Raw genomic sequence first — 12728 nt, 5'->3', positions numbered from 1 at the left:
AAGTACAGCATGAATGGAAAGCCCCATTTGTAGCGAATCACTCTTTTTTGCAAGATGTTGGTTACAGGTTTGAGAGACCTTCTACGGGCTAGGGTGATGGGCGAAATGTCTGGATATATGGTTACTTTGTGATCTCCGATTCCAGCTGGACCTAGCTCTCTTGCAACACGCATAATGTCAGATTTAATTTCTGAGTAATGTAGTTTGAGAATGATGTCTCGTGGTCTGTCTCCACTTTTGGGGGGTCTCAGTGCTCTGTGTATACGATCGAGTCGAAAGAGTTCATTGGGGGTTTCTGGTAGTAATGCTTTAAACATTGTAAGAATGTAAGCCTTGATGTCAGTGACACTTTCAGGAACTCCTTTGATTCTGAGATTGTCTCTTCTCCCCCTGTTGTCTAGATCTTCTAGTTTAAGGTCAGACTCTGAAAAATGGACATCTTGCTGTGCGACTTTTTCTTGGAGTTTGTTTACAGTGTCTGCAGTTTCGTCCATTTTTTGCTCTAGTTTGTGCGTTCTCTCACCCAACTCATCTATTTGTGCAGATAAGGTAGTAGTGGCTGAGCGGATTTCATTCCTCAGTGAATCCTTCAGTTCTGATAGTAAATCAGAGATGTCTTTAAGTGTAAAGTCTCTGTTTTTAGATGGCTCTGGGTCTGAATCTGTGTCATCTTGGCTAGTTTTACCTGTATCTTTTGGTAACTTGTTAGCTTGAGGGTCTTTGGTTTTAAAGAAGTTTATTTGTGCTGTGTTTGAGGGATGTTGCTTGTTACCTTTAGAAGCCATTTTCGTTAGTTATACAGAAAGGCGTTTATTAATTCAGGCAATAAGTAGGAATAATCCCAGTGGGTTTGTAAGCATAGGAGTAGATAAAAACACTAGGTGCTCATTATTATATAGTATTATCCTTGCAGCATGTCAGAGCCTGCTATGCAGCAGTCGCAGCAGTGTTAATTAGTTTTTTTTTTTTTGTATATCAGCAGTGGGTGGTTGTGAGAGAGTCAGTTAAGCTGTGAGGGTGAGTTGCCTCTATGACAGTGTAGCACTGAGTCGTCAGAGCCTGCTATGATTTAAGTAGTTTGTTTGTGTGGCAGCAGTGGCTGATTGTGAGAGAGACCACTAAGCTGCAAAGTCAGGCTAAGGAAATTTGCAACAGAAGCTTCAGTGTAGTGTCTAGCCTGAGGTAAGTTACAATGGGGACACTTAGTATTTCTTTAATGTATGTTACAGTGGAGAGGATGGCTGAGGAGGATTGGAGCTTTAATATTTGCAGGTTCAGTGCTTTCCTCTCTGTCTCCGTTGGTCTCTCTGGTGCTGGGGTCTGTTCTAGGATGTTTCCTAAAGCTGCTGTGCTGATTGGGGTGTTTTGCCGAGTTGAGGCCTAGTGGGTCCTGTGAAGCCGGGGCCTCGATTAGTGGCTGGTGCCCGCGGAGGAGCAGCGCTCAGCGCGGATGTATTGGCCGCTTTCCCGGAGGAATTTTAAAGTGATGGCTGTGTGGAGGGGGGGTCGGGGACCCCTGTAGTGGAGTTTGATTTTGCGGATGGGCTTTTGGTGCGGCGGGAGATGCAGCAGAAGGCCGCTCTGGCCTACCTTGGCGCCGGGTCGCGCTAGATGATTAAAATCCGCCTTGGCCCCGCTCAGCTTGTGTGTCCAGGCTCAGGGTGGGTTGCTGGAGGTCTCTGTAGCTTTTAAGGCGCTGCAGGAGTGAGGATGGCTGTGGATGCTTAATGCTCTAGACGGAGCTCTAGGGAGATGCAGCCATCCACCATGATGCGCAGGCCACGCCTAGATTTTCAATTTTTTTTTACAATTGTTGTCCTTTACGGTTCCTAGTGTGCGAATGTATATTTCAGTACGGAACATAATAGCGTTAGTACTGCTGCTGAAGTCCCACACTGTCTTCTCCTCTTAAAGGGGTACTGTAGCGGTATATAAAAACAAAAAGTGCCACTTACCTGGGGCTTCTAACGGCCCCCTGCAGATATCCTGTTCCGCGCCGTCACTCAGGAATCCTCCGTTGCCCGCCACGGGTCACCTTCCAATTATTCGTCTAACTAGACGAATGTCACTGCGGCCGCACAGCATAACTGAAGGTTAACAGAGAAAGAAACAAAAGAAACACGGCCTGGTTGTTAATATGTTTGGCACTGTACATACTCATGTTTATCTCCACATGTCACATGTCTCCTTGGATACACTTAAAGAAAAGGCTTAATCCTCAGTTAAGTGAGATGTCTTTTTTTATTTACGCAAAGCATGTGGAAAATGTTTCCTTCATTTACCCTGATTGTTTTTATGTAAAACTGCACCTTCCACATCTGAAAGCAATAAGTATGCATTTTGAATTATTATGGCTCTGTACAAATTAACAAGCTGACACACCATTGCATTCCAGCGGATCTGGAGGTGTGTTTAGCTTCTAAGGGCAACAATGGTTCATTTGCATATATTCAGTGATGCACTGGGAGACATCTCAAGCTCACTCCAACCTGAAATATGGCAAATTCTTTCTGTTTTAAGAAAGCAAACTTTTGTTTTCCATAGCATTTTAGTAAGGGGGCTTTTAGGCCCATTGTAGCCCCTCACACACTCCAATGAGTTCGGGTTCACCATGAGCTTGCTGGTTAGTCTGTACCAATAAGTCAATAGAAATGATTGCTATTGTTTTACCTTACATTTGGGCATGTGTGAAATGTTTTGCCTGTTACAGCCTGGTTAATTGCATCATTAGAAAAACAAGGTTGTGTTAGATTCCGAGTCCTTAACACTAGTGATAATTGCGACTGAATTGGGGACCAGTGTATTCAATAACGCTAAAGAATCTAAAGAATTTTCTAATATTGAGATGAATATTCAGTAGAACATTAACACCGGTTATTATTCACCTCACATATTTACCATATCAGTAACCCTGAAATATAAAAAGTGTGCTGCCTGCCAACATTTTAATAAAAAATATAACTAATTATATGAATGAATAATGAAGTTGTCAGAATGCTGCTCAGTTACTGGATCCACCATTCACTTTTTGTTAGTTCAAGGTTAAATGGACTTATCTGTACCAGAAACTAATCAAAGCCTTCATTAGGGTTTTATTCACACAATCCAATCCTAATACAATTACAATATACGCTGCTAGCTTTTTACTGCTCTGCTTTCTTTTGTGGAATTGCATATTTATTCTATTGAATTATTAAACCAACACAATGTATTGGCAGGAAGTTATATTATTCAGCAGCAGTTACCATAGAGACATGAGCTTCCTGGTTGTGAGGAGCCTTGCCATGCCCTCTACACTCATGCACCACACCAGTGTGATTCACTGAAATGTCCAGGCACTGTAATGTGGGTGCCTGGTTTCTAAGGAACACATGACCTGGAAAAGGGTTACAATGTACACATTTAAGCTCATGAAAACCTAAACAGTGGTATAAAGCAAGTGATGGCCGGTGCAACAGTTGCTCAAAACACACACATGATTAAAGGGAACCTAAAGTGACTACGGTAGCGCGATCGACGTGGCGCCCAGGCCAAGGCCACGCATGCAGCTTTCGAAGGAGACAGTTTCTGATAGGATCAGAGCAGAACAACATGGAAGGACCAGGATGATCACAGTGGGCTGGAAGAAGCCCCAGGTAAGTTAAACTGGCCACTTTACTGCTAATTTAGAATCCCTTTAAAGAGAACCCGAGCCAAAGCTCGGGTTCAAAAACAGATACTTGCCTAAGAAGAGGGAAGCCTCTGATCCTAATTAGGCTTCCCTCCCTGTTGTCCAGAACCTGTCGCTCACTGGGACCCCTTTTAAAATCAGGCTGCACTTCTCTTCTGTCCTGAGTGTGGCTCTGCAGCAGCATGGAGCTGCTCATGCGCGAGCGGCTCTGGATTACTGTGCATACTTTTACAGTGCATGTAAAGGAAGAGGAACACAGTCTTGATGTGATTGCTTACAAGCCCTTCTGGAGGTCCATGCTCAGTGACAGTGGACCGGGGGACAGTGAGGGAAGCCTCATTAGGATCCAGAGGCTTCCCTCTCTTTAGGTAAGTAATTGTTTTTGTACCCAACCTTCAGCTTGTGTACACTTTAGTATAAATTTAAGGGAGCATAGAATGCTGGAACCAGAAACAACTGCTGCATTCCTAGCTCCATTTCACTGGTGTGACGAAGATAAGGCCACACCTTCCAATACTTACAGTAAATGAGAGCTATAGGGGTAAGAGATATGGTTCAGTGCTACACTTGTCAGCACTAAGTCCTGCACTGTTTTATTTTTTATTTTTGTGTGTTTTTTTTACTTTAGATGGGCTTTCATTTTCAAACAATGCAGGAGTACGAGGCAGAGCATAGTCTGTCATCTGTTATTGTGCCTGCTACAATGTGTTTGTTTTCCTTTCTAACATTTATTGTACATCTTTGATTTTCAAAACATACCTATTTCTTTTATACCTATTTATAGTTTCTATATTCAGCATAACTGTGTTTGTATTGTAGCTTTATTTTTGTTATCAAAAAATATTCAGCTCAAGGACACATACATAACAATGATAATACAGCTTAAGTAAGAAAATCACCCATAGAAGACACATGTCACAGAGGGGCACATGTAGCCTGTTTTGTTGTTGTTTTACACTTTTGGGCAACAACTAGAGCTTATAACATAAGAAAAAAAATCATAGCCTGGCCTATCTGCAAATTGGCCTTCCCTCCGGCAGACAGATGCAATAGTTTATATGCTTCCTGATCCATGAAATTTTGTCATTCACCTCACTGAGGGAAAGGACTGGGACTTGGGAGGGAACAAAATTAAATATTGTTGATTGAATGGGGGCCAAGGTAAGGTTCCTAATTATGTTTTTTTAAAATTCTGGTAGGTTCAATAGGCTATGCAATAATTCCTCAGTCATGTACTTCACAACTGCTAGAGGTGCCACTTTTAGTGGAAACAACTGCTTTCTGTGACTGTGGCCTGTGGCAAACTCCAGTACAGCAAGTTGAGCCACCATTTGATTTAAGAAAATCAGTATGAGGTCCCCATAATATTCAGCCAGACCCATGGGCATAATATCAGCGGCTCAGGCCCACCAGCAAAATGATTGTGCCTCCAAACCCCTGCATCATGGCCAGACACTTCATTCTGTCCCGTAGTGGCCAGCTGTCCCACTCCTCTTCTTCCCCTGTTGTGCAGAGTAAGCCCAGGGAGCGCTGATATTTTTACCTGCATCTGGTCTCCCCTTCCTTCCTGAAGCCACTCACTGTATGCTGTCAACCTTGAGGCTCCTGATGACATGACATTCATGAGGAGACTCAGAATGTCAGCATGCAGTGCGCAGTTGCCAGAAGGAGGAGACCCGATACAGCATAGAGTAACTAAATATAACAGTACTCTCTGCCGTTACTCTGCACAAGATGGAAGGAGGAGGAGTGCACCCCTCTAGCCCCTGGGCCCCTCCGTAGTCAGGGGGTTATTATGCCACTGGCCAGACATGCAGCTTGGCTGGCCTGGAAACAGAGAGTATTGAGCATGCACTTATTACTTTTCCTGAGCCATACCATGTTTTTCACCACTGGAGGTGTACATGTGTTTAAGGCGCCGTGAAATATCTTCTTCTCTCCATTTGTGTACAAGCCGTGAAATTTGGGTGCAGGGTGAAGCTGAAACCCCAAAATTATCAAGGAAATTCCACTACACCAGATGGTGGGGTGAAGTAGAAAAACTCTTTATTCTTTAATCCATATCAGTGTCACAGATAAAAGCTCACGTGTATCGGAACGATGGCTTGCTCCTTAAGCTGAAACCGCCTCACCCTGATCCTGCAAAAGTCCTGGCGGCTTTGCAGCTCTTGCTGGTGGTCAAATTACGTTGTTTTTATCATAATTTGGGCACCATGTCTTGACGGCACCCAAATTACTGCCTGATTGCCACTATAGCCATAATTCCAATAAAGACCTATGGTGGCACCTGGTGCACCCCAATTCCCTGACTCAACCCTACAGTCCCCTTTTTACAGAAGTATCAGTTACCAATTTCCAGATACAGTTACAAAGTATTTAACACTACAAACAGCTTGAAAAATGACTTTCATGGAAAAAAACAAACAAAAAAGAAATACACATTTTTATTTAAGTAAACAATCGCAAGCAGTTCTGCAGGCATCAGTTTCACAACTCAAAATCTGTAGCTGAAGGTCCATTTGCCTGGTATATTCAATGACAAGTGATAGCAGCATCTTCATGTATTCATATGCTGTTTTCAGTACATGAATCCCAGAGAAGACAAGTATATGCAAAGAAAAAACTATGAGCTTGTAGCCTTAGAGATCCAAAAGTATTATTATTGGGAAGTTAAGTGTTATTTTAATTAAAGGCAATACTTTGGCTTGTAACTGAATCTGATGAATACTAGTTGTTCTACTCACTGTACATTTACACTGTGAAATGAGCATTCTTTAGTGGAACATTACTCTTGAGAAATAATGTATATTCACTCCATAAATTGACCCAGTCCGACGCATTCATTAATTGAATTTGTAATGTAGTGCTGGCCCCTTGAGGGGTTAGATGAAGATCAATCAAAATTCTGTCCACTGAACATGCAATTTATCATACTAATGATCTTTTCACTAACCAGAACTAGCAGTTTACATAAAGTAAACACCATGAGCCTGATTTACTAAAGGCAAATAATCTTTCGCCAGGCCATTGAACTCAGATGATTCTAGATAGGTGCCTTCACTGAATGTACTAATAGAGAAAAAATTACAAAGATAACATATGTACAAACATGAGAAATCTTCAACCTGCTTCCTTGCACTGGATGCTACCAGTGTTCAGCCTGTATATTAAAAACATTCTCCTGAAACTTCAAAAACCTGGATTTAACATCTCCCCCTTCTACAGGTTAACAGTAGTTTTAATCTAAAAAAAAAACAAAAACAAAAACATTTATGAGGATTGCCATACACATACTGATTTTTCCATGTAAGTTTCAAAAAAAATAGACAAACATTTAACTGTGTATTCATTGGTACAGAATTAGTACACATAGAAAAGTAGACAGGTGATAACAAACGTCTTCAAATGATACAAATGTAAAAGAAGAAAACAACCACAGGAGAGATGTTGATGTTTCTGGGTCTGTTCTCAGTTGAATGTTAAGGCAATAGCAGGTAACCAGGGGCAAAGTGCAGAATGACAATTGTCATACCCAATGCATTAGATGAAATGAAATAATGAGAAACAGTTATAAATAATACAGTCATCTAAAGTGTCACCAGGCCTGCACCCATTACCTTGGCCTTTCACGGCTGGGTAGCAGGGGTGGCAAATCTGTTCTTCCTGGTAGCTGCACGCACACTGTATACTTCCATGCCTTCACCTCCCGATCACGTGACATGCATTCAGAGCAAGGGGTATGCAGTATAGAGCCTGTTGCTGTCCTGAAGATTAGATAGGACCTGAAGCAGCACTGGAACAAGAAAATATGGAACTGTGTTACTTTCACTGTGGCACTCTGCAGAAAGGGAAGGAAGAGGGATACAGGCCTCCCAGAGTTGCTATAGTTACGCCACCTAATTTGAGACTGTTCAGTAAATGTTAAATCTTAAACAATTTGTCCAATGACTTAAACTGTGTTTTATATTGAGGCCCTTTAAGCGATTGCGTTTGACACCCCTGCCTTAGCAAATAAATAGATGCAAATTTTGCTATTTTTTTAAATTTATTTGAATTTCAAAGGTATAGTGACTATATAAGGATATAATCTTTGAATTTCATGCATCAAAATCAGTCATTAGCACCATATTTCATGCACAACCTACTATATTTTCCCTGTAATTATAGTATAAACTAAATATTATAAATATCAAACACAGGGTTCGTCATTTTTTCTTGGTGTTTCACGATAACTTTCTTTTTTCACCTCACAGTTAATGTTCATTCAGTATATCCCTAAGTTGTTCATTCATACCTGAAACATAAAATGAGAACATCCATGACCTTGATTATTTAAAAACAATTTGCCGGCTTTAACTGAGAGAGACTTGTGTAGTAAGTCTGAGTAGAAATCCACTGAGGAACAGAGACTAATGGACTCTGACTGGGCATGACTAGGAATACAGGCCCTCACATTTTAAAATGTCATTCTACTGAAATGAACACAGTCGGCAATAAACTGTGATGGTCTTTCTAATTAATTAAGCTTCAAAATAAAAACAAAGGCTATTAGCATATTCTGCTTTTTTCACATTTGATTTAATGCTACATTTTAAAAATCACTGAGAAGAGCCAATCTTCACTTTATTTTCCTCATTGATTATTTTGCAAAGGACGGTTTAAAGCAGATCTACTGCATTAGGCTGAGATCAGCAGTGCTAATGTACCTGTATGCATCCATCAGAGTCACAGATAGGAAAATATCATATAGCCAGTAATAACATATTAGGAATATTCAAAGTAGCTAACCACACATAGCCAATTACTACCTGTGGCTACTTGATCTTATGTAAAGTTATTCTTTAGTCCTAGGGTAGCTTGGCTGCTAATGAAAGGTGTTTAAAGAAGAACTTTAACCTCAGATTGAACTTCACCCCAATCAGTAGCCAATACCCCCTTTCCCATGAGAAATCTTTGCCTTTTCTTGAATACCGTATATACTCGCATATAAGCCGACCCACATATAAGCCGAACCCCCCCACGTTTACCTAAAAAACCTGGAAAAACTGATTGACCCCCCTATAAGCCGGGGGTAGGAAAAGCTGGTCGCCTTATTCCCCTAGTGTGTCCCAGTATAGCTAGTAAAGTGCCCAGTATGGGTAGTTAGTGCCCCAGTATAGCTAGTATAGTGCCCAGTATGGGTAGGTAGTGCCCCAGTATAGCTAGTATAGTGCCCAATATAGCTAGTATAGTGCCCAGTATGGCTAGTATAGTGCCCAGTATAGCTAGTATAGTGCCCCAGTATGGCTAGTATAGTGCCCAGTATAGCTAGTATAGTGCCCAGTATAGGTAGGTAGTGCCCCAGTATAGTTAGTATAGTGCCCAGTATAGCTAGTAAAGTGCCCAGTATAGCTAGTATAGTGCCCAGTATAGGTAGGTAATGCCCTAGTATAGGTAGTATAGTGCCCAGTATAGCTAGTGAAGTGCCCCAGTATAGCTAGTAAAGTGCCCCAGTATAGCTAGTAAAGTGCCCCAGTATAGCTTGTATAGTGCCCAGTATAGCTAGTATAGTGCCCAGTATAGGTAGGTAGTGCCCCAGTATAGCTAGTATAGTGCCCAGTATAGCTAGTGAAGTGCCCCAGTATAGCTAGTATAGTGCCCAGTATAGCTAGTATAGTGCCCAGTATAGCTAGTGAAGTGCCCCAGTATAGCTAGTATAGTGCCCAGTATAGCTAGTATAGTGCCCAGTATAGCTAGTAAAGTGTCCAGTATAGGTAGGTAGTGCCCAGTATCGTACACCCCCCCCCCCCCCCCCACGCGCGCGCGGCCGCCGCTTTTACTTTAGCCGGCGCCGCTTCTTCTATTCCCCTTTCCTGCTCGCTCCATAATTCACAGCAGCGCTCTTCACGGCTGCTGTCTGAGATGAAGCAGAGAGTGCGGCTTCCTGTAGCGGCGATGTGTATCACTGTTGCTATGGGAACCGCTCTCGGCCTCATCACAGACAGCAGCCGTGAAGAGCGCTGCTGTGAATTATGGAGCAAGCAGGAGAGGGGAATAGAAGAAGCGGCGCCGGCTAAGGTAATAGCAGCGGCGGCCACGGGGGGGGGGGGGGGGGGGGTTGGCGTGGTGTTATGGGGAACCACATGGCTTGCATACAAGCCGACCCCTAACTTTTGATCCACTTTTGAGGGGTCAAAAACTCTTGGCTTGTATGCGAGTATATATGGTAGATTATCAGGGACCTGTGTATGGCTGATACTGTAGTGAAACTCCTCCTATAGTGTGATGTCAGGACCAAGGTCCTGACTGTTCCTATCTGTTAAGCTTGCTGTATTGTGGGAAATAACGGCTATTTCCAAATGCCAAGTATACAGTATCTCCCTTTGCGGAATTTTCGTTTACTGAGAGTTCTATGTACAGGCATCACCTGGGAAGAATAAAGATATAGCCACCTGTGATACATTTTAGGAAGTAAATCAGGGAGAGCAATGATTATACAATGGGCAAACTCTAAATAAAACGTTTATTAATTAATATTGTAAAAAAAAAAAAAAAGCAATTTTATTAGTTACATTTTTTTCACCATGATTCCTCTTTAAATCCTCTACTGACTGCACCCTCAGTTTATTTATTTTTTTATTTATTGTATTTATAAAGCGCCAACATATTATGCAGCGCTGGACATTAGTTAAGGTTACAGACAATATTTAGGGGTGACATACAGCAATAGGACAATACAGGAACACATGCAAACCAGATCACACAGCACAGTATGAGTACAAGGTAATGCTTAGTCAGTCACTGTATGGGAGCATGGAGATTAGGCAAGTCGAGTTCACTCAGATCCATAGGATGGGTGCACAGTACATGGAGGTGCATGATCAGGTAGGACACAAAAGGAGGAAGACCCTGCCCGAAGGCTTACAATCTAGAGGGAGAGGTAGGGACACGAAAGTTAGGGGACTAGAGTTTATCTGCGAGTTTAGAGCACCAGTGGCGGGGGGGGGGGGGGGGGGGTAGGCCAGAGTGAAAAGGTGAGTTTTGAGGGCCTTCCTAAAGATGTTGAAGGGAGATAAACCCTAATGGGGGAGGTTGGGAGTTCCATAGTGTTGGAGCAGCTCTTGAGAAGTCCTGGAGGCATGCATGGGATTGGGTGATACGGGGGCAGACAGGCAAAGTTCATTGGAGTATAGAGGCGCCAGAGTAGAATAAAAACGTTTAAAAACCGTCTAAAGGAGGGGGATGTTCAGGTGGACTTACCTCCCTCAAAAATATAAAATTCAATTCAGTCACAATATATCAATACAAAAATGTTTTATCGAACTCCACTTAGTGCAACGCGTTTCGCAGGTGTGGTCCTGCTTATCAGGCAAATAGGAGTATAACTCAATGGGTCTAGATGCAGAAGTGAGCGCCTCACTTGCTTTTAACCACAACCAACTTAACAATACTACACCATATTGGGCTCTCGATTTCTCTTTGTTTTTCCAAGCAAACTTCATTGGAGGAGTGGAGTGAGTGGCTAGGTGTGTACCTCTGAGTAAGATTCGGAAATGTAGGTTGGGTAGGTTTTATGGACAGATTTTTAGGCCAGACACAGCCTCTGTGTTTCTGTACTCCTTGCTGCCTTGGTCCTGATACCGGTAGCTATAGCTCACCTATGACTGTTGCCTTCCTGAACATTCTCCCTGACCTCTAATCTTACCTTCACCAATTGCAAGCCATGGCTTAGTTACTGCATACTAACCAGCCCTGCCATCCATCAGTCTTGATTATTCAGGGGATACCAATCAACCCAACCACCAGCCCTATATATTTGTCTGGATACAGACCAACCTAGCCAGCTGCCAGTCTTTGCTACTTGCTGGGATACCAACCAACACAAGCAGCAATCAGCTATGACCATTTACCAGGTTCATGTTTCTCAACTGTGGACTTGCTTTACACCAGTGGGAGCAATCCTGCATGTCTCAGTCTGACAGTAATCTTCTGCCCACTAGGGGTAGTAATCCCTTAGACGGTGCACCGGTGAGAGATCACACACCTGCTACTGGTCAACACTCCTGCTAACAGTAGAATAACCTTATCTGCTCTAATCAGTCAAAAAAATGAATAATAACAATACATAAAATTCAGCTGTCCATAGTGTACCGGATTAATTACACCTTAGACATAGGAGACCAGGGTTTGAATGCGATACAGTAAAGAATCTTTGGGCAAGACTCCCTAACGCTTTAGGGTTGCTTAACTGAGCACGTCTTTAGTGGCTGCAGCTCTCAAGCGCTATGAGTCCAACAGGAAAAAAAAGCACTATACAAATGTTAACATTACAATATTCATAAAATATGGTTTCACCCTAGAAAACATTCTGTAGGACAGGGCCTTTATTAGTTTTTTCTTGCTTGTTTTGATACATGTTTGAATGCGCTCTCATTTATGTCACCACTTTATACCACACAGCTTTAGCCGCAGCTAGATTTATTAGCCAAACAAAAGTGCATTAAGTTGTATTATTTTATACAGCATGTCCTCTGCTTCATAATATCACCTACTTAATAATATCAGCTGCCAAGTAGGGTATAAGAAGAGAACATTGTTATTTTCCTGTCACAGTTTTCTATCCAGTTTCCATGTTACTGGTTTGACCAAAACACACATTTATTTTTATTTTTTTTACTCCAGTCTAAGCCAAGAGCAGTAAATGCTGATATCATCTGTTTTCATAATTACCCTGATTTTCTATTCTAAAGCAAATAGCTCCTAGTAACGGTTTCTTTTATGATCACCATCTCTTCAATTCAAATACAACATGACATGTAGCAAAAATAAAGTATCACTGCCAGCTTTTTAAGAAATACTGTAAACCATAAAAATACAATCTTTGGCCACAAAAAGAATGTTCATATTCCCCGGCCAGCAAGATCAGAAAAATATTACTTTTTTATAGTGCTCTACACAAAACGGTTCTATAAAAATATACAGACTGCAACTAATCAGAGTTGTACCTTCATTTCCCAACATGCATCTGAAAAATGATAGTTGTAAACTTATTGTTTTTTTCCGTACCTTGATTGTGAAA

The 12728-nt window shown here is 41.9% G+C and overlaps 1 protein-coding gene across 2 annotated transcripts in view; it reads left to right on the top strand.

The window, feature by feature from the left end:
* TOX (thymocyte selection associated high mobility group box) overlaps positions 1-12728 on the top strand; it is a 390770-nt gene that overhangs the window by 354326 nt on the left and 23716 nt on the right. The gene's annotated exons all lie outside the window — the stretch shown is intronic.

This window comes from Hyperolius riggenbachi, chromosome 5 (assembly GCF_040937935.1).
Source record: "Hyperolius riggenbachi isolate aHypRig1 chromosome 5, aHypRig1.pri, whole genome shotgun sequence".
Lineage (NCBI taxonomy): Eukaryota > Metazoa > Chordata > Amphibia > Anura > Hyperoliidae > Hyperolius > Hyperolius riggenbachi.
The sequence above is the reverse complement of the archived record's forward strand: the minus strand, read 5'-3'. Positions and strand labels throughout refer to the sequence as shown.